Source organism: Xiphophorus hellerii, chromosome 15 (genome assembly GCF_003331165.1).
Source record: "Xiphophorus hellerii strain 12219 chromosome 15, Xiphophorus_hellerii-4.1, whole genome shotgun sequence".
Classification (NCBI taxonomy): domain Eukaryota; kingdom Metazoa; phylum Chordata; class Actinopteri; order Cyprinodontiformes; family Poeciliidae; genus Xiphophorus; species Xiphophorus hellerii.
In genome coordinates, this window is record NC_045686.1 from 2,182,518 (window position 1) to 2,209,959 (window position 27,442).

The window sequence follows — 27,442 nt, forward strand, 5'->3', positions numbered from 1 at the left end:
TTTCTGTAACATTTGGACACGCCTGGCAGTGAAGCAGCTCAGGGGACGACTAACCTTTTATTTTACTAGAAGACAAAGAGAAGGAGATTTCATCCAGCAGAGACATCTTGATCATGAAAAAAACCAAAATAACCTTTTATCATGAGTCAGCAGTCTGACAGGTGCTTCCTTGAACAGGTTAAGATACGTTTACGATACATTTAAAACATTTTGAATACAGTTTTTGCACAAAATCAATTTTAGATCATGAGGTTTTAGTTTTGAGTTATTTTAGGGACTGTCACTTTAAATCCAAATGTTTACACTCACACATGAAAATGGCTGCAAACAGATGCTCAATTATACAAATGTGCATCTTTGAAAAGCAGAAGTGGATCCTCCTGCACAAACAACAAGACTGCACACTGCAAAAAACTAAATATTGCCAAGTATTTTTTTGTCTGATTTCTACTGTAAATATCTGAATAGACTTGAAATAAGACAAAACTAACGTATAAGTAACTTTACAGCAAGATATAGGAGCTTGCTCAGAACCAACAATTCCTTAATATTGATGAAAAAGTGCTAGTTTCAATGGCAGAATGTCTTGTTATAAATGAAATAATTTGCCATTGAAACTGTTAGAAATCCTCCTATAATTTAGCATTTTTGCAGTGCAGCAAGCAGCTTCTTAATGGTAAGTCAACAACAAAAGGCTTGTTCTCCAGCAGCCATTGTACAGTGGTAAAACCAGCTGACCAAATGTGCTGGGACTCCACTTTGGTTGCTAGGTAACCGACTGTGCTTGGCTGGGGTTGCTAGGGAACGGGGAATGCCTGCTGGTTTGTGACGTTACATTTGGTAGGTTTTTGAAACGGCTCATTTTCCAAACATTTTATCTTTCTAAAGCACTTAGAATGTTTCTAGAAGCAGCAGAAACTCAAATGCAAGTATAAAAACGTACAGAATGTGAATTTTGTTTGAACGGTTTCATTCTGCAGCCGTGCCGGTTTGTTTTGGGCCCCAGGACTCCATCTGATAAGCAGGTTCTGATGGAGGAGAGACAGCAGAGCAGCTGCTGACTGATCGATTGGAGCTCCGATCCTCGAACGCGGCTTCAGTCTGACTGCTGCTGACACTTCGCTCCATACTTCTCAGGGTAATCAGCAGCTGTTCAGAGGACTTGGTCCGCCTCTGTGATGTGTGATAAACGTTTGGCTCAGTCCAAGCTGAGATAGAGACGCAGATGTGCTGCATGCACACAAAGTGAAACGTCTCGTTTGTGAGAGAAAAACTAAGTTAAAGCTCTGTGCGCCAACCATCAGAGCCAATATGATTAAAAAAAAGCACAAGGCTGCACTTTCCTTTTCAAAATTTGTTTTTTTAAGTCAATTTTTTGAGAAATATTCTAAAAATATGGAAAAATATACAGCAGTCAGGTTTTAACTAAGGAAGCTGCAAACACTGATTGATTATTTTAGAGAATTTAACTGGAATCCAGTCAGAAAAGAGAGATTTGTATTTTCAGTTTCAAAGTTATAAATCTGAAAAGTGCAGGTTGTATCTGAAACCTAAAAACCACATTAGTTTACACTAAAGAAAACCATATTATGCTAATTATCCAACATGCATGCTTTTGCTACTTTTTGTAAATATACTCAGATTTACATCTTTAAGTTGGTGATGTCACCTTAAAGGAGACCTATTATGGAAAATTTACATTTTTATTCTTTCATTTGAGTCTCAACTGCTTCAAAAAAACAAAACAAAAAAACACTCAACTGTTTTTTGGCAATAAGTTAAAGTTTTTGTTGTCGGGGCGTGCTGTGGTGGTGCAGCGGGTTAGCACGCCCCACGTTTGGAGGCCTTAGTCCTCGATGCGGACGTCGCGGGTTCGACTCCCGGTCCCGGCGACCTTTGCCGCATGTCTTCTCTCCTCACCCTCCTTCCTGTCTGCCTACTGTGAAAAAAATACGAGCCACTAGCGCAAAAACTCTTTGGAGAAAAAAAAAAAGAAAAAAAAAAAAAGTTTTTGGTGTCTGGAAAACAAGCAGTTTCAAAAACCTCTGGATTGTCACAATAGAGTGTCACTGTGCCATTACCTAGCAACCCCAGCCTGTTACCTAGCAACCCCAGAGGAGCTCCAGCACAATTGGTCAGCCGGTTTTACCAATGCTGGAAAAGACAAGAGTTTTGTTGTTGACTTGCCATCCAGAAACCACTTGCTGCATTCTTGTTGGTTGTGCAGGAGGATCCACTTCTGCTTTTCAAAGATGTGAGATTGCATAGTTGTGCAGCCACAATGCAGCCATTTTCTCCTAGGCAGAACTGAGCAGACGAAAGTTTAATAATTTAAGAATGATTTAGTGCAAAAAGAAATGTAATGAACATGTTTTGTATAGATCATAAACCTCTTATAACCTGTTGAAGGAACTATGATACGTCACCTTTTAGAAGGAAAACTACTGGGAGACGATTGTGTTTTTTTAAACTATGCTTGTAGAAAGAAACCAGAGTCATCTGTAGCTTTGTTTATCTGATTCAGATGAAGCTGTGAACCTGCTGCAGTTTTCAGATTTTTTAATCCGTTTCTTTCCCTTTAAATCTCTGTGGCATTCCTGAGATCCTGACTGGAGGGACATTACTGAAGTCTGCAGCTCATTGGACATCGAGCCGCGTTCACAATAAACGGTTCATAAAACAGAAATGAACCAGACGGAGTCAAAGAGACGAGCAGGCAGAGGGAAAAGTTTCGTCTCCACATGGAAAAATCCTGAACCTGTTAGGAGACGAAACTTTGAGAAAAACTGTTCCTGTTGTGTTCGTCTGATGCGTGAGATTATTTTCACTCAGAATTAATTTCGACATAATTGTCTGTTGATTTCAGTTAGCTGTGAAAACCTGGTTATGGACAATGACTAACGGTAACTCCTACAGTATAATGACCCGCCGTGCTGCTGATCCTGATTACGGACTTTTAGGTGACAACAAGCAATTTGAGGCAGATAACTGGCGGTAATTAGGTCATTCAGGCGAGGAACTTCCTCTGGTCTGAGCCGCTATCTTTAGCTGCTTTTTTATCTCGCACATGTTCCAGATGAACCCATTTGTGTCACCAACTCCAGAACCATTTTCTTGATTCTAATCTTTAGCTTCTCTCTCCGTTATCGGCCTCTAATCTTCATTTTGTTCCAGTTTCTGGTTCTGTTTTGTCTTCTCATTGTTTCCAGCCTTGTTTTGCAGATTCTCTGCAGAAACCCAATTTTATCAGCCAGAGATGTCACAGTCTGATCATTGTTTATGCTCTTAACAGCTCTGTGCTTAAGGGAGGCTTGCATTAGCATTTCTATTTGTTATAGTCAATATTCTCCACAATGGAGTGAATGTTCTTTGTGTGCATGTGAAATAAATGACTTCAGGGATCAGAATCTAGTACTTGGAAATCCAGAGGGTTGTACGGGGCATATTGATGAGTACTTTATGCAGAAAAAGGTCACATCCATCTCTAATACAGATGTCATTAGAGCTGGATTTCATTTTACAGCCTTTTTTTTTTTTTTTTTTACGAGTGTGCAAACTGAGAATCATTTATTGATCCTCCTCTCCAGCTCTTTGTTTTCTTCTGCCTCTCGCTGGGCTCTGCCGGCTCCGTCTTTAATTTAAAACGCGGCGCCGCTCTTGTTTGGAATGCATGCTGCAGGCTTTCCCCGAGCCGGTCTGCCTCAACGCCGCCGCCATCAACTCTGCTGCCTGTCAGGCTGTCTGGGAGAGGCGGCGAGAATCACAATTCCCCGTTCACGCCGCTCGCACAAACTCCCCACTAACTGCAGCGATGCTTCAGATTTGTGGAGCAAAATTAGTAGCCGGCTTCCTAAATCTCATAAATCACACGTTATCCAGAGTCTACAGTTTCCTCCTGGCAACAACACAGAATTGTGCTGAGGCAGACTGGGATGAATAAGGGTTACCAAGGAAATTCTCTCAAAAATTGAGTTTGCTAACGTTTTGAAAGCAACGAGTCTGGAAGATAAAACTACAGAGAAATCGTTTAAACTGGAAAATTTGCTGCTCCTTAAGAAAGAGCCGTAACAATGGAAATCTAGCAAACATGCTGGCGTTCAAGGAGTGTTTTAAAGAAAACCGTAAAACCAACAGCAACAATGTTTATATTCTCCCAAACCAGACACCTGCGGCTACGTTTTGATGCATAAATTATTCCTCTAGAGTAAAAAATGTCCAAGCAGCAGCATTTTGTTTATGAAAAATCAGTCATGTTTGAGAAAGTGTTGCAGTTAAAGAATTACACTGAAAAACAGACGAAAATCTGGATAAAACTTAAATCATTTTTTTAGGAAAAAACGTAACAGATATAAAAAAGCTGAATCATTTTCAGATTGCTTAAAGCTTTATGAGTTGTTTAAAAGTTGAATGGAGTTTCTGGGTTGAAGTAAACAGGAGAGATGAGCCTTTAAAAAACACCAAGTTCTGATGAATCTCAATGGAGCTGAAATTTGAGTTAAAATATTTTTAAAAAAATGATAAAAGCTGAAGTTACCAAAAGATACAGTCAACACAATCGGAATATTTTGATATTTGAATTGCTGAAATCAGTTGAATTATGCAGAATTTAGAGCTAAAAAAACCCTGAAAAATAAAGAAAAACAATGTTAGGAGGTGAGAAACGATGATGCATTTTAGATTTAAAACAGTTATTAGGGCACACACACACACACACACGCACACCCACCCACACACACACACACCCACCCCCACACACACACCCACGCACACCCCCACACGCACACACACGCACACCCACACACACCAGGGTAATTTAGAGAGATTAATTAACCTTACAGTCATGGTTTTAGACCAGCATGAACTGGTTGGGATTTGAACCTTTGACCTCTCTGTGATGCACATTCATTTGTGAGCTCAGCGCTTCATGTACCACAACTGAGCACATCTGTGTGCGATTCAATGAAACATCACTAGTTATTTGTTCACATAGAAATATGCGCTCACATCGGTTTGGTCACATGAATAAAACGCAACAGAAAAGGAGTTTTGAGTGAAGCTGCAGGAAAATGAGGGTCTTTAACTGTCACACTTGAAAGGCACTTCATTTATTTAACACTGATGTGGTTTGGATCTGCTTTGCAGCACGACTGACGAGTGAAGTGGTCAAACATTCAACAATAAAAAGCAGTTAAATTAGCACTGAAGTTTAAGAAAACAACCGTTATTAAAATTAAATATAAGATTTTTCACAGCAGACCGAGAATCCTCCTGGTTTCCTGTTAATAAACGCCGAGTGAAACTTTCATCAGGAAGGTTTTAAACTATTTTTCTTTTCTCCTAAATGACAGCAGGAATAAATTAAATGCCATCCATTAGTGACACTGCTGCTGAACCGCTTCACTCTCAAAAGCAGATCTGGCATCAAAAATCCCATTACAATAAAATACAAATGGACGCAGAAAACAATATCCAGCAGAGAAAAGGGCGAGATTTAAAAATACAACCCAAGAATATTATGGTGAGTGAAGAGCTGAAAAAATAGAGCTTCTTAAATGTCAACAAAATTATTGTATCCACTTTCATTAGCTGAGATCCTTAATTGTCTCCAATCTTTGAGAGAATGCAGTTTGAAATATTCCTATTTAACTTCACTTTTTAAAAATTTGTTTTTTTTAATCCACTTTTCCTTGACTTAAGCAAAATCCATTCAATTAAAAAGCTCCTGAACTCAAAGGATAAGCCAAAACACACATGAAGTTAGAATTTGTTACGCTGAATTTATGAAAAATCACAAAGGAAACCAGTTTGACAGACAGAACATATGATTTCTGTCACCAACAAGGTGATTCCCAAAGAGAAATGAGCTGAAGTGGCGAATGTGAAAGATGACGCATGGTGCTGCACAACATCCTGTCAGAGTCGGATAGAAAAACCGACAGAAAAATGAGGGCAAGAGCAGCTGCTGAAAGTTTAAAGACCCTCAGAAATCTTGGAGAAGTATTGATCACTTGAAAAATGTTAGAAAGTCTGAAAGAATTGAGGTTCTGTCTGAAGCCTGAGCTCTCGACGACTGAGCAAAAACAGTTTGGTATTAGATTGTTTCTTCTTGTCATGATTTCATAATTCATCCATAAAGTGATGTGTGTCCTGAGAACAAACTATGAACCAACAAACCATCTGAACCTTCACTTCCACCTGCTATTTTCAAACATTTTAGCTGCTGAACAACTACAGAGGCCCCTAAGGGACATGGGGGGTTTTCTTTCTTTCCCACACAACGCTACAAAAACACAAAATCTTACCAAGTAATTTTGGTTTGTTTTCTAGTGCAAGTATCTAAGCTGCTGGTAGCCACTATCCCCAACTCAACATTTACATTCACACTTGAAAATAGCTGCAAACAAATGCGTGATTATACACCTGTACATTTTTGACAAGCAGAAGTGGAGCCTCCTGCACAAACAACAAGAATGGACGCTGCAAACACAAAATATAACCACGTATTTTTGGTCTAGTTTCCATCTTTGCAGTAGAAACTACATATAGGACCTTTTTTTAAGTCAATAATTGGAAAAAAGTACTTTTTCCATTGGCGGATTATTTCACTTACAACAAGTGAAATTATTTACCAATGGAACTAGAACTTTTTCAGTAGTAAGGAATTATTTTTCCTTAAAAAGAAGCTCCTATGTCTTGCTGAAAAGTTGCAAGTTATTTTGTCTTATTTCACTTATTTGCACTAGAAACTGGACCAAAAATCCTTGGTAATATTTTGTGTTTTTGCAGTGCACTGTGATCGTAAACAGAGTAGACAACGGTGTATCTGCTCATTTATTGTGAGGTAGTGCAAAAGAATTAAAAAAGGAATGAAAAGGGAGGCTTGGTACAACAACCTTAATTAACACAGAAATGAGTTATTAAAACCTAACAAAACATGTTATCGTCTCTCCCGTCCTCAGAGTTTTTAGAGTCAGAGCAGCAGCGTTGCGATCATCCAGACTCCCCCTCCACTGGCCTCCATGTCTCAGCCCAGTGGAGGAGGGAAATGAAAAGGTGCACAAGCAGCAGCACCCACTTATCCACACACTCAGGTTTGACTCCAACGTTCTGGTCCTGCAGTTTTTCCAGATCGTACCACAGCAAGGATTACATTTTTAATCTCAGAATGTAGATATTTGACAACTAAATGCAGATTTACAATCCTTTCAGATCCATCATCTAGACCAGGAGAGAGAAGCCATTTTGTTAACTGAGTGCAACAACTGTTGATGTTTTCAGAGAGTAACTGCTGAGCGGGTCCAAAAACAATTACCGTTTGACTTCTGCACTTTTAATTAAACCCAGCAGAGCAACACAACGCAAAACAACTTACTCTCCTGCTTGATATTCCTGAACAGGACAGAGTTCAGCACATCTTCTTTTTAGCAGTGTTCCCAAGCTCCCTATCCTGCTGCTGTGCACTGTCAGCTGGCTGAAAACAGGAAACTATCAGTAGTTAAATCACATCACAAAAAGAACCAAAAGCCATTCATCACTCTTAGAAAACTTATTAGCAAACTCTTTTCTTTTCTTTTATTAACATTTTCTTGTTAATGTTCATTAATATGTATTGTTCCATTCTTTAAAATATACTAAACAAACCTTTACGGGTAAATTTAGCTTGTTAATTTATTAGTTAAGGGTTGCTAAATGTAAGTTACAGTGTGCTCGTCTGCTACCTCTGCACCCCGATGTTTTGCTGATTTATCCAAAATATGTTTCTCATATCCAAAACTGCTTGCTAATAGTAGAACCGCCCACTTTTGGATAGAATCACTCATTTTTGTGTAGTAGCTAAAAATGATTTGTCCAAAAAAAATTTCCAAAATATCTTCTTCATAGCCAGAAACACTTTGCTAATTTTAGAACCGCACACTTTTGGATGGAAATCCCACATTTTGTGCAGAAACGTGGGATTATTGTATTAATTTTGAGTACCAGTTGAGGCACTTCTGCCTCTCTTGCTTAGACACCAACTTTAGCGGTTTTTGTTTCTGCATAATTCGTCAATAGCTCCACTATAGATGCGACCATGCATGCATCTAGGATCTATAGGATCTATAGGATCTATAGCGGCTTTGTTGTTAAACTTCTATAAGCTGCTACATATTTCCAAAATATTTTTTCATATTTTTAATTTATGGCTCCAGGTTGTTTCACAGAATCACACCCCGGAGTCACTTTTCAATCCTACTGATTTAGTGCCTTTGTGTTAAACATAAAGTTATGAGAATAAAGTCATAATATTACGAGAACTTGTACGAAAATAAGGCCATAATTACAAGAATAAAGTCATAACATGACTATTCTAGTCATGTTACTGTGGCCCTAATACTCCCTCATAAAAAAGTAAACAAAATAGTATATGCACGTAAAATAAAATAATTAAAATAAAACAGCTAATACTGTAGTTGTAATCTTAGTCACATCTGACCCGTTTTAAATTTTGCTTCCTGGGCATCATTTCTCCCTGGTGTTGCCATCCAACAACTACATTAGAAAGGTTTATTGAATGAAAGTAATGTGGAAATAATTTGCATTAGGCTGCTGTGTGTGTGAAGCTAACGCATGTAAAAGGCTGACGAGGCAAAATGCAAATGCAACCTTGGGAGGTGTTTAATATGCTAATTAGTTTATGAGATTCTCTAGTGACTTTCCAAGCTTGATCCAACAATTTTTCACTGCAACACCAAAACATTTTCTCTCTTCAGTAAATAACTAAAAATTAAACTTCAGGCAGAGCTTTATTTCCTTTGTTGCTCACATTGGGCTATCAGATGGATTATTAAATGACTAAAAAGCTCAGCAGATAAACATGTTTTCCCCACAGACAAACAGGAGAGAGATCTAGCTGTGGGTCTATGAATAGAGAATGCTTGGTTCAATTTTTAATATCCAAGTCACAAAGTCAGAAAAAGGTTACAGGTCATCTTTTTTTTGCATATGAAATCTAACAATAAATGCTTCAGTCATTAAACTGGAACTTGAAGACGTTTATGACCATATAGTTGATGCTGAGCTGAGCTGAGCCACAAACCAGGTTTCTGTTTGTGCCGTTTTATTCTAAGAACTCTTTCTTTAATCCTCAAATACACATAATTTACTTTTTAATTCTCCTCCTCAGTTGCTCATTCCTATGGATCAGAATATGTGTTGTCCTTATCAGAATGAAAACAGACATGATCAATTAGAGGTCAAGTTGCTGACCCATGACTAATTTTACTATCCTGGTTAAATTATCTGACTGCTGACATTTGTTGCCTCTCCAATCTATATACATGTCTTTTATCCACAGTGAAGAAACATTTTTCTTGACATTTGTTTCCTTTAAATTTGACCTTTTTTGCTTCCTTGAACAGGTCAGGATAGATCTATGGGCAACAAAAATTGTTCATTACATTTTTTGCACAAAATCATTCTTAGACAATGAGATTTTAGTCCTTCTGAAAAGCAGAAGTGGAGCCTCCTGCACAACAAACAAGAATGCTACAAGTGGTTTCTGGATGGTAAGTCAACAACAAAACATTTGTCTTTTCCAGCAGCCATTGTACAGCACACACAGCGCTAAAACCAGCTGACCAAATGTGCAGATTGAGTTGCTAGGAAACGGGGCCTGGCTTCTCTGCGGTTGCTAGGCAACGGTGCAGTGCCTATTGATTGCAACTTAACAATTGTGAGTGTTAGAATTATTATGTTCTGTTATCTTTCTTACATTAGTAGTTTTATATTACTAGTTGTTTTATATTTTAAGGTTTAGCGTTCTCATCCCAGAGAGGAGGAACTTGTTAAACTGTGTGTAAGACATAACTAACCTTTCCTTGACCTCAAACATGTTTTCACAGGTGGGGTCCTTCCTGAGATACTCCGTAGTTTCCTCTGTCTGTGTGTAGGATTTAGTTTCCGTTTCCCTTGCTTGTTATCAGGGTAGCCCCCCCCCGTTTTGTTAAGATCACTCTCCCACTTTCCATTCACTCTTTTTCTCTGCTAATAAAGACAAAGTTCTGCAGCAGGATGGCAGAACACGAAGATCGGCTTGTAGGAGCCGATCCTCTGTGCCTTCTCAATTCTTGCAAGAATTTGGTTGAAAACCAAGTAACATTGTCTGCGGTTCTTTTTATATAGGTTGAGAAAATATCTATCATGAGGTTTTTGAAACAGCTAATTTTCCAGACAACAAAAAACATTTTTTTAAGCACTAGGGCTGTGAGCAACTGAAACCCAAATGGAAGAACAAAAACACGCAAATATGAATTTTGCTTAAGTTCCTCTTAAGGCAGTGAGTTTTCCCAGACTGCAGGACTGGATGTGAGGGAATGAGTGGAGTTAGTTTGTGACTGACGGCACAACAGCAGAGACGGATAAGTCAACGTGTCTGTTCATTCGTCCACCAGCCTTTCAGGCTGAAGCGGGAAAAAGGTCAGTGAACACAGAGGCATCATTAACCGAGCCACGACTCTGCTTCAGTCCCGACATGAACAAACCCAGACAATGACAGCAGGATGGTGTGAAAATGATGGATGGATGAAAATGAGAATCTAATAACAGCGTGGAAGTCCTTTACTCGGCTTCCCCAATGTCAGCATGAGCATCTTCTGCCAAGTCTGTGTAATAAATTAGAAAATATCCACCACTTCATAAACAATCTTACTAACTATTTTTGTTTTAGTTTCTAGTGCAAATATCTTAGTACACTTGGAATAAGAAACTAATTTAGAAGTAACTTTTTAGCACGATATAGAAGCTTGTTATATGTCAATAAGTCCTTAATACTGATGAAATGTGCTAGTTCCATTGGAAGATTTACAACAACTAGCATGTATGGAAAACCAAAAGTGCCACATTCAAATACAAATAAAAAGTCCTAAAATTGATATTTGTAAGGAGTGCCAAATAAATTAATATGTTTATCTAAAATACATGAATGTAGAAAGGATTGTCTTTTGTTCATAAATTACAAATCCCAATCTCTTAGCAGGGCTACGTCTCTTAAAGAAAAAGTAATTGGTTAATTTATATAGTAACTCAGCTGTAAACCAATCAGATGTCTTGGTTTATAAAGAATAAAAGAGAGACAGGAAGATATTGCTCTTGATCTGAACAACTTGTAGTCTTGTAATTAAGATTACAAACAGGTAGAACGTATGGAAAGCCAAAAGTGCCGCAATTCGATGCATTAAACTGTTGCAGGTTTTTTAAATTAATGTGAAAATTGTAATATAAGGAGAGCTGAAAGCAGCAAAGCAAGTATTCAGACCAACCCAGGATTAGAGTCCTGAATCAGACTCTAATCCGTTTGTCTAGAAAGTCCGAGTTTTTGGGGAGGTCTGAATGCAAATTTGAATTCCAAAATGGACTTAAAACCAAACTCTGATCCGCCTAAAAACCTCGGTCTCGGTCTGGTTGAAGTGGACTCTAAAACGGTAGAAAACCTGTCTGAATGCAACCTGACTAGAGACCAAGCAGGAAGTTATCTACAGTGCAGGACATTCTGGTCATATATTACTCTCTGCTCTGCGGGTTAACGAAGATGTTGTGTCGGTTGTCATATCAACGGGTCTGCGTGCCGACACTAAGCAAGGAAAAGCAGAATATAAATGGTCTGAAGTTGTTTTACAACTTTTTATCAGCTTATTGTCCCATTGCTGTGGCGCTCTGCAGCTGCTGTAATTTTTAAACCTTAAATAAAAACTGAACTAATTGCCTCGTTTGTTTAAACATAATCATCAAATAGGATGGAGGAATTTGTTTAGTACTCTCTTGCATATTGATAGAAACCAAACTGTTTATAGATTTATACCAAGGGAGAAAACTTACAATCGGCAGCAATTTTCTCAGCTTTAATTTAAACGATGTTTATACAGATCAAGTAAGAAATAAAGGCGCTGCGATCATTTTTGTTATTCCTGCTCATCTCGCAGGAACAGCCTGATTTAGTGGACCGACTCACCGCGTAGTAACGGCGCCTGCAGGAGCGTCGCTAGCGTTAGCGGCTAACAGGTCATGTCCAAACCAGTATAATGTATATCAACAAAGAAATCCTACAACCGCTAAAATCTGACACTGCTCCGTTTTTGTTTACTTTTTGTGGAGAAGAAAGTTGCGCTGGTCTTCTTCAGAGGTTTTGTGTCGATTCCTTCAGTAGTTCTTGGTGCAATTTTAGTCCCCAATCGAACCGAGTCTACCGGACTATCCGGTCTGAATCCACCCTGAAAGATTGCTGAGTTTACAGCTGAGTTGCTGTACAGCTTAACCAATCAGATGTTATGGTTCGTAAAGTGAGACAGTCGCAGTTTAAATTATTACACAAGGCAAACAAACATAATTTAATATATATTTGATACATTTCCAATTTTATTCAAACAATCTGATATTAAACATTTCATGTCCGTGTTCACCGTCTATATTATCCAGAAACTGTTGTAAAGAGGAAAACTAAAAATCCAAAGTGTGGAGCAGAAATGAGAAAAGAGGGGAAGAGAAGAGTAAGAAGACAGAGTGCCGTATCAATCATGTCTTTAAATGGTAAATATTAATTTTCTACTAATTATAGAATACAAAGGGTGGGGCTGTCAGCTGACCGGACAGTTTCACCATCTTTCTTAGCTCCAATATTTAATCCCCCCAACATGGGATGGATGCATGGAGATAATCAATTATTGAAATACTCATCAGCTAATTAAGTAATTGATTAATCGTTAAGTGGAGCATATAGAAATGATAAAAGAAAAATACCAACTGATTGTGTTAAAAGCACAACATGATGGCAAAGATCTCCAAGGAGAAAGCTTTGTAAATATAAGATGCAGTGACTAAGATTGAAATCCGTGTCCATCTGAAAGAAAGAAGCTGAAGCTGTTTAGATTGAAGCTCTGCAGTATTCAGTGAATCGTCTCCTCCTGGGGTTACGAATCAAGAGCTCAGCCAACAACTCAAGTTTTTAATTTATTGCTCTATCCGTGTTTGAATCAGTAGTGAGGAAAGATCAACACTGTGTCAACCGTTATTATGAAGATTTCCATCTTTGTTTAAGTGTAATTAAATCACCTAATAAGCTCAGACACAGGAGCAAGACCTACAGCCTTACACGGAACAATTAGAGAAAAATGTACATTACTGGGAAAGAAGAACTCATTTTATTTTATTTTATTTAATACACCAGCTCTGTGCAGCTCTGCTTTAGTCAAACTCCAGTTTGTTTGTTTGTGATGCTAATCGAACCAAATAAGTGAATTCTGGTCTCTGTTCGGTTGAAGGGAACTCTGGCAAGGTTCGAATGTGCATGTAAAAATAAATAAAATCTGATTTTTATCTTAATTTTAATAAATTAAAACATCTCGTGTCCCAGCCCGAGTACTGTTGTACGATTTACAGAAGGGATGAGTGAAATAAAAACACTTTTTCAAGAAGAAAAAAATGATTAAAATCAGATCAGGTGTGAAAATCTGATGGATGTGAAATCCAGACGTCTGGATCCGCCATCTTTGAATCAATTAGCAACTCGACTTCACATATGATGTCTTTAATAAATGAATACCAGCACTTCCTGGTCTGCATAGATCAATAAGTAACTGACTCAACACCATATTAGTAAAAAATCCCAGTCTGCACCAGAAGCTGAGTGATTTTCCTGGTGGAGATCATCCACTCCATTACTGTGTGGAATGAAAACTGCACAGCTGCTGAGCACAAGCACATCATCAGACCTGGACTCCTCCACATCGCTCACACAACCACAGGGAAGCGCGCTGGAAATGCGTTCAGAGGATCACAGCCTGACGAGTCGGCGTCTCAATCAGTCGCAGGAAACAGATTTAAGATCCGAACGGTTTTAAATCACCAGGCTGTGGTTCTAATGAGACCTGCCTACAGAAGATTCCTTTACTGAATCACAAAGGTACTGAAACGATTAATAGATTATTGAAATAATCATCAGCTAATTTACTAATCAATTAATCGTTAACTACAACATATTCAGAGCAGTAAGTAGAATAGTATAGAATTTACTTTATTGGGGGAATTGCTTATTGGTTGACAAGCTACTCCATCTATGGTGTTAAATATTAATAATACAAATATAACCAGAGATAAAGTTTATAAAATATATATGTATACCTAAAAGTGATGTAAGTAATTCAATATGACTGAATATAAATAAATAAAATAAATAAAGCAAGCCACAACTGTACAAAAAATAGATACATTTTGCATTTTAGATTAAAAAAAGAACTACTTTGTAGATATGTTCTATTCAAAACTCCAACGGAATAGTTTTAACTTCATAGATTTCAAATTGTTTTTAGAAAATATCCTATTAAGCATCTTCTGCGATACAATTATTAATAAGAAAAATAGTCAATAGATTAGCCCTTCACTGTATTGATGGTAAATCAAGCAGAAAAGGTTCAGTTTTTCATATTTTGATGTTAGAAGTATTTTCTCACTGCAGATGCATATTCTGCTACAAGTGATACGGTTTTCTAAAAATCACGATTTGTTTTGTGCTAATTTCTAACCGTTTTCAGTTTTTACAGTGTAATCCAGTGACGGAGTTCTGTAACTGCCACTCTACACGCTTTTTCAAACTTAACAGATTTTTACAAACAAAATGCTGCAGTTCGAGCATATTTCACTTTACAGGAATAATTTATGCACCAAAACGTAGCCACACGTCTCTGCTTCGAGGAAATGTTAGTGTCACAGTTGTAAGTTTTACAGTTTTCTTTAAAACAGTCCCTGAGTGCAGGCATGTCACCCCTTACTCCAGAGGGTTCCATATACAATTTATATTTTGCTTATGCATTTTCTGCACAGTTGTGTGTTTTTCCTGCAGGTAATTGTTTCATTTTTGTGGGTTTATTTTTTATTAATCTGTACAACATTGAGCTGCTTTTAGTGCGAAGGGTAGGTTATACATAAAACTGATTAATATAAAATATATTCTGGTGCATTCATTTGCCAAGATTATCATTTTCCCAGCTATTTAGTCTAGTTTAGTTCATTGTAGTCGAGGGCCGCTCAAAACTAGTCCAGGGGCCACAAATGGCCCCCGGACCTCAGTTTGAACACCCTTGTTTTGGATAAAGTGGAGACATTTGGGTTTTTTTGTTTTGTTTTTAATGCATTTTTTGTCCTAAAAGTTGTTCAGTAAACAGTTTTGCCTGGTTTGGTGCATTAAGTTCTGCCCTTCATGGAACATTCATAGAAGCTGATTGGTAAACAGCACATCAAAAATCATTGCAGCACATTTAAGAGAAAAATCAAAGACCTGATTCCTTCGGCCCTGATCAGAACAGAAAGCTCTTAGTTTTCCACTTTGAGAAAAATCCTCCAACTTCCCAGTAAACTACCCCCAGCCAGGCCTTTAAATCTGCAGCACTCAGCTTGTTCAGAGCTTAGCAGGAGTCCTGGCAGCAGACTCAGAGTATCTAAGCTTCTCCCTCCATCTAGCACATGATCTCCCTCCGACACTCAGTTCTGCAAAGTGTTAACGGTCTGCAGAGTTCAGGGCTGCCAGGCCAAGCTCCCGAGATGAGCGAAGCCCGAGAATCTCTGTCGGCCATGACTGCGCAAACTCCTCGCCGGCTGGAGTCAATCCCCAAAGCTGCCGCACATGTTTGACTGGAGGAAAGGGGAACTCTGATTGCTGCCAGAGGATTTAGGGGAGTTTGAGTGTCTCAGATAGTTTTGGACCATTTCTGTTGGACTTCAAACTCACTTGTAGTACATGGAGGCTTATAGGAAACGATTATTTATCAATTATTCTGACGATTAATCAATTAATCAGATTAAAATAAAATTGGCACAATTTGCAGATTTATTATTTAGTCTTTTTTTCCATATAAAAAAAAATCACTAAAAGATGAAAGTAAATAACTGAAAATCATTTGCAGTACCTGAAGGTTTTTATGTTATGTGAGTTTTAACAGCAACTCGCTGTTTTAGCCATCGATTATTCTGACGATTAATCAATTAATCAGATAAAAGTTTGGTATATTCTACATATTTATTATTTAAGTCTCTTTTAAACAATATTAGAAATTCACTAAAAGATGAAAATGCATATCTAAAAATCATTTGTAGTTTTAAGTTAGGGCTACAACTAACCATTTTCTTTACAAATTATTCTGAAGGTTAATTGGAAAAAAATATCGTCACATTCTGCCGATTTTTAATTAGCCTTCTTTTATTCAATGTTGGAAATAGATTACAAGATGCAAATAACTGAATATCAGCTGTAGTACATGGAGGCTTTTAGGGTACGGCTGCAACTAAATATTATTTTAGTTATTGATTATTTGATCAATCGATCAGATAAAAATATTGGCACATTCAGCAGATTTACTATTTAATCCTTTTTTATACAATATTAGAAATTTACAAAAAGGTGAAAAGTTGCAGTACATGTAGACTTTAGAGTGGCAACTAACTATTTTAGTTACATTTTGACAATTTATTAATCAAATAAAATGTTGGCACACTCTGGACTTTTGTCAGATGGTGCCAACCATTCGTTGTATACAATATACAAACCATACGAGTATACAATAAATATTGTATACTCGTATGGTTTATACAATATTAGAAACAGATTAAAGGATAAAAATAAATAACTGAAAATCAGGAAGACTTGCGTTAGGGCTGCAACTAAACTATTTTAGTTGTTGATTATTCTGATGATTAACTGAGTAGAAAGAAATAAAAAATCACATTCTCCAGATCCTTCAATTAAGCTTTTTTAATACAATATTAGAAATATATAAAAAGATGCACGTAGATAATTCAATGCCTTTTTAAATAAATATTTTATTGCCTCAAATGAAATAAAAGCATTCCTTTAATGAATGCTTGGCTTCTGCAGCTGAAAAAATACTTCTACCAATATATTAAAAGTTCAATTGTGATCTGCTGATTATTTTCTGGATTAACCGATTAAAAAATAACCTATGGGATGAATATTTTCATGATATTTTAATGCTTTGAGTTGTACCTGTACAGAGGAAATTAATCTTCTCTAAAAATATTTTAAGTCACATTCATGGCTGAAGAAGCAGCGACTCGCCCAGGGTGGCATTCATGCCACATTTTCCACCATAAAAATGATGCCTTAATAGAAAGTGGCTATTTCATAAATTCATGAGAGACCAGGCTGTCCAGAGCAGTAAATGATTTTATGCGTTTCTTTTCCAGATCCAAACCCATTAATACACTGCTGAGTCCTTTTCTCTGAGTTTCTGTCGCTGCCAGCAACTTCTAAATGTCCGTTCCTCTCACCCTGATAGACGAGGCGAGCAGGAACCACCAGGAGAGAAATGTCAGGATGTTAGCACGCCTCGGCTAGCCTCTCAGTGCTTCTGAATGTCACCGCTCTGGAGACCGCAGCGGCACACACTGTTGCACACGTTCACAAATATGCACTGAAACCGAGCTCAAACAGAGGGAAGCAGGAAGAAAGGAGCGATCTGCGTTGCTGCGAGGCAGCGTTCACATCGGGGGAAATGAACGACAATAAAACTTCTCCCGCTCCTTTCATAAGGTCAGATCTGAATGTCAATCAGCAAGCTGCCATGAAATTTGAAGAACTTGGAATTGAACTGTTTCAAGTCATGTTTTAATTTTTTTTAAATAAATGAACTAAATGCAGTTTATTAAGATTTTACTACGCAGCAAAAACTAAATCTTCCCAAGTATTTTGGGTCAGGTTTCTAGTGCAAATATCGGTAATGCTTCATTTGAAGTGGTGTGATTAAGACTGGCACCGTCATAAACATGAAGGAGTCTTTGTAAATGTTTATCGCTGCTGTCATTCAGTAAATGACACTTTTAGTGGACCTTTTATGCAACTTTGCTTTAAAAATGTCACTATTTACCAAATAATCAAACATTCATGAAAACTCCTTCGTGTCACGTCAGTTTTATGCTCAGCTCTTCAAAATAAAGTGCTACCCAAACATCTTTCTACACTTGAAATAAGACAAAAATAAATTACGAGTAACTTAGGAGAATAAAAGTTTCAACTGGCGGATTATTTTATTTATACCAGGACAGTTTCCCCGTGTGATAAGTAGAATAATCTGCCAGTTGAACTATAACTTTTTCATTAATATTAAATAATTCTTAATAAATAATTCTTAAAACAAGCTCCTATATCTTGCTGAAAAGTTACTTGTAAGTTATTACACCTGAAATAAGAAAAACCAAAGACATTACATTAAAAATACTTGGTACAATTTTGTTTTTGCAGTGTAAAAAAGACCAACAAAAAAAAAAAAAAAAACACTTTACACTGTTTGGTTGCCGAAATTTAAATGTACAGATAACAACCCAACCATTAACATTTTTGGACTCGGACGTCCTCAGCTATTAAAACAATTTAATCTAGAAATTAAATTCTGTGAATTTGGAGTTAAAACAAGCTCCCATATGTTGTTGAAAAGTTACTTGTAAATTAGTTTCATCTTATTTCAAGTGAAAGTATAAATATATTCCTTTTCTTACCAAATTATGGGTTTGTAAAATCATATTTTGTTTTCTTTGTCAAATGTTGTTAATTTACCAATTTAAAGTGAACTTAGATATTTGCGCTATAAAATAAATCAGAAGTATTAGGCAAGACTTTGCGTTTTTGCATTGTAATAAAATAAGGACTGCAACTTATTTTTTCCACTTAAAGCACAAAACTGTAATACAAAACTCAGAGCTGCACCTTCCTAAAGCTATTCATGGTTTATTAGCTGTTTTTTTGACACATCCAAAGAAAGAAGGGATGTGACTTGTGTATTTTGGCGGCAGGAACAGATAAAGAAATGGTGTCTGTAGCTGCAGCTACAAGATGCTGTAGAGATAAATCGGAACAAAGCGCTGCTGGGCTGCTGGTCGATTGGAAATCAGAGGGCAGAACCTCATTGATCAGGAAGAATCCACCCCAGAATCAACAATACCTCTGACACACACACACACCCGGCTCTGCTCAGTGCTAACAGCAACACACCCCCACACACACCCGGCTCTGCTCAGTGCTAACAGCAACACACACACACACACACACCGATTTGATTCAACAAATGTATTCAGAGATTAACACAGAAAATGGAGGGATTTTTTATTTTCTCTCCGTTTTATTTTGACATGATTCACCTGTGTTCACTTTCAAAGCAGCATGAAAACATCCTGATGCATTTATGCTGAAAAAACATTTCACATCATTACTGTCTAATATTTCTATTACTTAATTTATTCATCATGTTTTACGATGAGTCTTTAACTGTTAAAGACTATGAAATGGACAAAGCGGCCCACGTAGCGGAATATAATTTTAATATTTACATGACCCGTGAATTATTGCCTGGATCCCACAGAACAATTTCTGGGCCACATTAAACTGATAAATGAAATATTAAAGTCAAATTACGTCCTGCGGCTTGTTTTTCATTTCATAATTTCAATCTGAGACTAAAACTGAAAATAAACAAGGTATTTTTCAGGGGGTTGTATCCGATTCAAAAACAAATTAATGTTTTTTTTTTTTACTTAAAACAGAAAGAACAAAATAATACACAGATCTGCATCAACTGCCTTAATTAGCAGGTCAAATTTATTGTAGAGGGCCGAACAAAATCATTTGGAGAGCTGAAAATGGCTCCTGGACCACGCTTTGAACATCCCTGGTTGAAACATTGTAATTTAAGTTTTACAAAAACGTGACTGAGAAATAGAACTAAACAGATAATAAAAAATTATTACTCTGGCATTTAGCAAATAGAAATAATTTGGTAAAAAAAAATCTACATTGTGAAATAACAGGGACAATAAAGTCCAACTTATTGTAAAACCAAGAACAAAGAAACATTTTTGACTTTTTGTCTGATGTTAATACGCGGGCCTTCTCCATACAGAGGCATCACCAAACACTAATGGGAAGGTTTTATATTCCGTTCATGACCTTAGGATGAAAACAAGAACAAAATCTGGGAAATTATCTTTTCTACACTGACTTTTCCTTAAAAACATCAACTCGACTCATTAAGAAGCAGAATTACCAAAATATAATTTCTTTTGAAATATAGACACACACACACAAATATTAAAACTAATCCATTCAAACATATTTAAAAGTAAAGTTCCCACAGCTGTCTCTTGGGCAGAAACATAATTACACACTTAGAAAAGAAAATGTGTGGAAGGAGAGAATCCGAGCTGAAAGTGAAATATCCGTTTCATTAGTCAGACGTGAGCGGAGAGCAGCGAAGAGAGCGGCCACTGATGCAACTCCTGGTTACATAATAATGGAGTCAGACTGGGGAGGAGACGCTGATGATGATTACAGGCATCCCAGAAACAAATTAGGACTTTAAAGCTGAAAATTTGTTTCTACAGTCACGGAGCAAAAATGGATTTTAACAGTGGGATGATTATCCACTTCTGAGTGTTTTTTTCAAATCTAACCTGAATAAATATGTAAAAGAGTCTTGAAAACAGAAACATCTTTCAGTGAAAAATGTTTGCAGATTATTTTTATGCTTCTTTGACCAAGTTGGGATAATATTTTCATTACATGTTTTGCAGAAAATCATTCTTAAATAATGAGATTTTAATCTGATAAGTTCACGGTGAGCTGTTTTCGGTCCTTTGTCACTTTAAATCCAAATAAGCCGCTGGCCACATTCCCCCAACTCAACGTTTACACTTGCACATGAAAATGGCTGCAAACAGATGCTCAGTTATACAACTGTACATCTTTGAAAAGCAGAAATAGAGCCTCCTGCACAACCAACAAGAATGCAGCAAGTTGTTTCTGAGGGGTAAATGAACAAGAAAACTCTTGGCTTTTCCAGCAGCCATTGTACAGTGCATACGATGGTAAAACCAGCTGACCAAACGTTCTGGAGTTCAGTTTGGGTTGCTAGGTAATGGGCAGAACTCTACTGGGGTTGCTAGGTAACAGGCAGTTCCTGCTGTTTTGTGACATTACATTATGGAGGTTTTGGAAATTTTCAAGGTATAAAGATTTTTTTTTTTTTTTTACCAGATATCTCTATATATCTTTATCTATGTTTACATCTATCTCTACTTTTGTCTCTATACATCTACTTGTATCTGTCTACATATGTATTTAGATCTATGTATTTCTATAAATCTATATCTCCATCTATATATAGAATGTACATAACCACACATACATAATATTTTATCTTTTATTTCCTCTAAAGTTTATATATTTATACTTACTGTCTGAACGCTGTGAGTGCTTGAAACTGGAGTCAAACTCACAATCATTCCTAATGAAGCTGATCCTTATTCAGTTTAAAGAGATTACGGTTAACTTTAAATAAACTTATTCCTTTATTCACTAACCAAACATTCATGACTTGTTCTTTTTTTAAACAAAGTTTGAAACTTAAACTGGTGCAGCATTACTGGTATCACACTTGTTTATCTCTGTCAAAATCTTCACTGATTTCCAGTAATTTACCTTCTTCCATTCCAATTAACTAAGTCCAAAACGTTCACTTTCCTTCCCTGCTATTGATCCATCGACCCGTTAATGAGACAAAGGAGAGGTGTGTGAGAGTTTTCTGAGTAAATACAGCGCTGTGCAACCTCAGAGTGAACCCTTAAAGTAGCATTCATCACATTTATTCCAAAACACTAACCCCCTTTTTTACTGTGCATTCATTTGTCAGGTTGTTTTGCCTGAAAGCCTGAAGCTACTCTCTCTTACAAGACAAATGAACCAACAGTTTGTGACTATAACAGCACAACACAATGACCTGAAGCTGAACTCTCTGAATGATTAAAAGAAACTGGAACCAAATATGTGATCTCTCACTGTTTTTCCTCTGCACAGAATACAAAGGAGGAACAACATCTAAAAACAAGCAGATACGACACAAAAAGCTCCCACTAAAACAACAAAGAGTTTTGGGTTTTATAACAAATATGGAAACAGAGCAATTAATACAGTTTCAGTAAGCGATCACAGGACAAAGCAACCATTTAAAATACAGCAACAACACTGAAAAAACACAAAATCTTACCAGAGATTTTTGGTCTTAGTAGACTTGAAATGAGACAAAACTAACTTACAAGTAACTTTTCAGCACAATACAGAATCTTGTTTTAAGTCAATAATCCCTAAATATTGATGAAAAGGTACCAATTCCACCGGCATGTTAATTTACATACAACATGGTAAAATGTTAAATAATTTGTCATCAATATTAGAGAATTATTGACTTAAACAAGTTCCTATATCCTAGAAGAAAAGTTACTTCTAAGATAGTTATGTCCTATTTTAGCTAGTTTTCTAACTGCAGTAGAAACTAGACCAAAGATTTTGTGTTTTGCGGTGAATAAAAACCTTTCCAGAGTAAAACGCCTCAGAAACTGCATTAATAGACCACTACAATCTGTTCTGTTATTCCCGTGGATGAAAGATGAATTTCCCAGGAGAATAAAGCAAATTAATTATGAATTACCGAAAGCTCAGATGACACACTTGTTCTCTTTTATGAAACAATGTTATCATACACACCAGGATATTTTTTACCAACAGTTGGTGTTGGAAAACATATGGCTTTTTAACTTTTTTCCCCTGGACAGGGCAGTGGGTCAAGGATAACTGTAAAAACTGGGTCTTTTCTACCTGAACCACAGCAGGTAGAAACACAAGAGTTACACAGCAGGACAGGCTAAGAAAGCTGTGGCAACTTTAATAAGTTTAATCTGATCTAGATTTCAAGGGTCAGATTAAACTGTTGAAACTAAACTATTGGGGGCACAGCTAGCTAGAAGGTAGCTCTGCTAACGCTAAAGCACTAATCAGAAACATTAATGCCGTTAATGCACAACAGAAACAATGGATTTACTTGGATCTCAATCATCTAGTTCCTGTGGACATTCAGCTTGCCAAGACATTTTTGACAGTTTCATGCTCCAAACTTTGAGGGAAGAATGTGGGGATGAACTTTTCCATTTCCAACATGGCTGCACAATACAGCACAAAGCAAGGTACAAAAATATATTCATGATCAAGTTTAGTGTGGAAGAACTTGACACAGTTCCAACCTCCTTCCAATAAAACTGCCAGCTAGGCTTTCTGGTCCAACGTTAGTGCACAAATGTACTAAATGTTATTTTTTTAGTGCATGTAAATTCACTTCTCAAACTCTGGGAAGTCTTTCCAGAAGAAAAGTGGTAGTTATGTTAAGTACTATGGCATTATATTCTCTTAGAATTGCACTACATATTCCAGGTAAGTGTGGAAAAACAAAGTATGTATGAACAAAATGTATTTGTGTACTCTATTTGCTATCCTCCCGTCTACGAGTAGTATCTCTTCAACCACTGTTGCATCCATCCATCCATCTTTTTGTCAGAGTCCATCCATCACTCATGGATGGATGGACTCTCCTGCCTGTGGTTTTTGCAGAGTCCATCTTTAAAGTCTGGCCACAGTAAAAGTCTGTCATAAATTCATAAAACGTTTTGTTTTGTCATTTTAGAAAAACACTGAGGACAAAATTTGAGAAATGTCAATCTGTAAAACCATTAAGTTTTGGCTTAGAGGAATCTTGTTTTCATAAATGTTAACAGAACATTTAAAGCTGTGACATTCAAAGAAATTTCATACACAACACTCACCAGTGTGAAGCAGATAAACACTCATAAAAAGCTTCTAGAAAAGATACAGCAGCAAACAGTTGAACTCACCACTGACATCCGCTTCTAAAAACAATCCATCTTACTATCAGCTGGATAAATATGTCAATAATTTGTCTTCATGTTGTGATACGTTTCATTGTGATCATTGTGTTTTAGTGTCTCTAAAGTTAAAATCATACCCTGCCCTTCACACTGGGCTTTGCTGTGTTGCTCTAATCAATTGGATCAGCTTGATTGCGTTAACTGGTTCCACCTGTGATGGCAGCAAAACTTCCAGCACATCTGCGTCGGTTTCAGGAGAAATCAGCACCGTTACTGTGACAGAATAAACTCTGGTGTAGCTGAAAGCTTTTCATGTTTGTTTTATTCATTTATTTTTATGTATTTATTTTTGTTGTGGGAGAATATATATTTAGCATCCCAATCCACACTCCATTCCAGTAGATGGCGGTAATGCACATCAGTAAGTTGCTTGCCAACCACCATCAAAAAAGGAGAAGAAAGAAGAACAACTAGAACAAGAAGAAGAAGAAGAAGAAGATTTCATATTTAACAGCTAAATACTCCAACCACAGATGTCCTGGTTTTTATGGCATTATTTTAGTTTTGTGAATTTTTTAAATTATTCTGAACGTTACATTGGCAGCTAGAATACACTTTAATGCATTGAAGAGTCAGTTTTGTAAAGAACTGAAATATGACTGAAGTTGCCATCTCCACAACTTCTTCAAATTATACCAAACTGGTGTCAAACACATGCAGCAAAAAAATGTGTTTGTGTCTATTCCACATTATGATATCAAATGTTTCCAAAGGTCAAAGATCAACCAGATAAAACCTGGTGTCGATTTTGCTTTTTATTCTTATAAAGGCTGTCCTACTGGCCAAACATATATTCTGTCTCTGCTGTGAATCTTTAAACGATAATCCAAGACCAAACCTGAGAAGCTCTGCAGTAAAGGATTTGACTTTATTACCTAATCTTTGCTTCTAAAAAACCTCAGGAAGACTTGAGTGCAAAGGACTATTTATCTTCTTATTTCTCCAGATTTCCTTCCCTACATCTCTTTCAGTTGTTTAATAAACTGCAGAAAGACAGAGCAAAAAGAACCACTGGCCCAGTCATTATTTTAAGCTGCAGCTTGATCCTTATCCAGTCCGTATTTGTGCTTTAAGCCAATAATTTTTTACTCATGTTGGTCTGCAATGCTTCAAAAAAACAGTCCAAGTGCTTAAAAAAACATCCAACGGTTTAACTTCATGTTTTTGGTTTCCGGAAAGCGAACCGTGTCAAAAACCTCCAGAATGTAACATCACAAATCAGCAGGTATGACCCTTCACCTAGTAACCCCAGAGGCCCAGCCCGTTACCTAGCAACCCTGCAAAGTTCCGCCCGTCACCTAGCAACCCAAGTTTGGCTCCAGGTTTTATCGTTTTACCAGTTGGTTTTTCCTCTGTATGCACAGTCCATTGGCTTGTGTATCGCCCATAAGCCTGTTGTAATTTTTGTAAGTTGGCACCGTAGCTCAGCTTTATCTGTTCACCTGCTGCCTAGTAAAACATTCATGCTACTTTCTGCAAACAACTGCATACAGAAAAGCGGCAAACAGTTAACAGACAAGGTAGAATGGATGACAGCTCTTTAACAAAGTTAAAAACAAAGTTGAACAAGTTTAAGTAGAAAAAAATACATATAATTGTTAGAAACTTAAAAAGCCTTGTCATTTAAATGTTGTGTTTTTTCCTTTTACAGCGATGTTAGTCACGGATGAGGCATCTCTATATTTGAGCCCCTTTTGTGCTTCCTGTTGTGAAACTGAGGCAGTTTGAATATTCAGCAGCAGCTCTGGAATAGAAAACCCCTCATTTAGCTCTCCAAGTTATGGACACAACCAGTAATTTAGCTGCATTAATTAGTCACACAGAGGAAGAGGGGCTGTTTGTGAAAGTGTTCGTGGTTTTCTGTTGACAGAAAAAAGAGAGCTCAGCTGCAGCAGAGGCCGACGCCGGAGTTTGAGCCACAGATTAGAAGGTGTTTAATTGACGAGGCTGGTCCAGAGTTCTCCTCTTTATAGATTAAAAATGTTTATCTGTATTTTTTCCAAGCTAATTTTTCCACCATATTTTTCTTATATTGAGATAAAGTGAGAATATCTACAAATATGTCAATATTTGAAACCAGTGACTCAGATTTCTGCAACTTCACAGCAAAAACACAAAATCTTACCAAGTAATTTTGGTCTAGTTTCTATTAGTTTCTATTAGTTCACTTGAAATAAAACAAAACTACCTTTTCAGCAATATAGGAGCTTGATTTTAGTCAATAACTCCTTAATATTGATGAACCATTTCTAGCTATAAGTGAAATAATCTATCAGAAGTATTTTATTGACTTAAAATAAGCTTTTATTTCGGCCTGAAAAGTTACCTTAAAGTCAGTTTTGTCTGATTTTATATGTACAAACAAAATCTTACCAAAAATACTAGGTAAGATTTTGTGTTTTTGCAGTGTTTTCAAAGATCTCAGGAGGTGAAAGAGGTTTCCTCACTGAAACTGTTAAAAATTGCTTCAAATCAAGCTGAATCGCGATCATTTGTAAAATACAATTTGCCGAAATTCAAAGAGGTTGTCACAAATATGTTTGTCAGATATTTCTGTAGTAAAAATACCTGTGGACAGAAATAAAAGCAGGGAACCAGAGCGACTAATTAAGCTTTCTTCTTCCAACCTGAACTCATATTTTCAAAGGTTTTTTTTGTCATCCAACGGATGAATTTACTCCAGCACACTTTCTCTCCTCGCTTTTAGAAAACAGAAAGACGCGTCCCGAATGAAGCTCTCAGCACATCAGAAGCACACTCACACAAAGTGCTGCTAACCAACTCAGACTGCGCGTTCTCCAGGCTTTCTTTGACTGCAACACAGCATGATATCAGTAATTGCTGGTCGGGAGTCGAAGCAGACGCAGGGATTTTAAGCAAAGAGAAGCAGAGAGGCTTCAGGGCTGTGATCCGTGTCGACTGGAGAGAAGAATGCCGGACAGAAACAGTGACATGATGAAACCACTCAAAGACAATTTACTTTTTTAAACATTTTTCTTGCTGCCATTAAGCGGATACTAATCTTAAATAATAGTGTTTTGTACAAATGGGTGCAGAGAAGTTCATGGAAGGTTTTAATATCAACTGTGCTTATCTCAGGATTGTAATGGAGTAGGTTAAAGAAAAGAGCCAAATGACCACATGGAAACACATTTATCAGAAAAATACACTTAGAGTATTTCAACATGGCAATTTCAGAGATTAGACTGTTTCAGGGTGCCTTCACACTGACACTCAGTTTTATTGGGGACCAAATTTGCAACATTTGTTGTATTTTCAGTTGCTGCGGTTTGACACCATGTCAAATAAACCAAACCCTTTGAAAAACATGTTCCCCTCCTCGCCTGTGGGGGCGCTGCACCAAAAGCCGCTGAAGGAAATAACACACAAACCTCTGAAGAAGACCCTGAATGCAACGTCCTTCTTCACGAAATGTAAACAAAAATGGAGAAACATCCAGTTTTTGGGGTTGTAGGATTTCTCTCGTCGACCCATTTCTACCGCTAGTGCTAGACTCTCATGTTTGCTTTGGTTGTTTTTACCCAGAATGCCCTGAGCCATAGTACACTTCCTGCTTTTGGAGAGGTCTCAGTCCACTTGGTGTTCACATATGCATTTGAACCACAGTAAAGTTCACTTT

At 37.1% G+C, this 27,442-nt stretch overlaps 1 long non-coding RNA gene across 1 annotated transcript; it reads right to left on the minus strand.

The window, feature by feature from the left end:
- Window positions 1-4,138: 4,138 nt before the first annotated feature.
- On the minus strand, window positions 4,139-17,749 carry LOC116734687 (uncharacterized). The gene is made up of 3 exons (XR_004342255.1): window positions 17,700-17,749; window positions 7,105-7,107; window positions 4,139-4,150 (listed from the first exon to the last, which is right to left on the minus strand). It is a non-coding gene; the product is annotated as an uncharacterized LOC116734687 (long non-coding RNA).
- Between the last annotated feature and the right edge of the window lie 9,693 nt (window positions 17,750-27,442).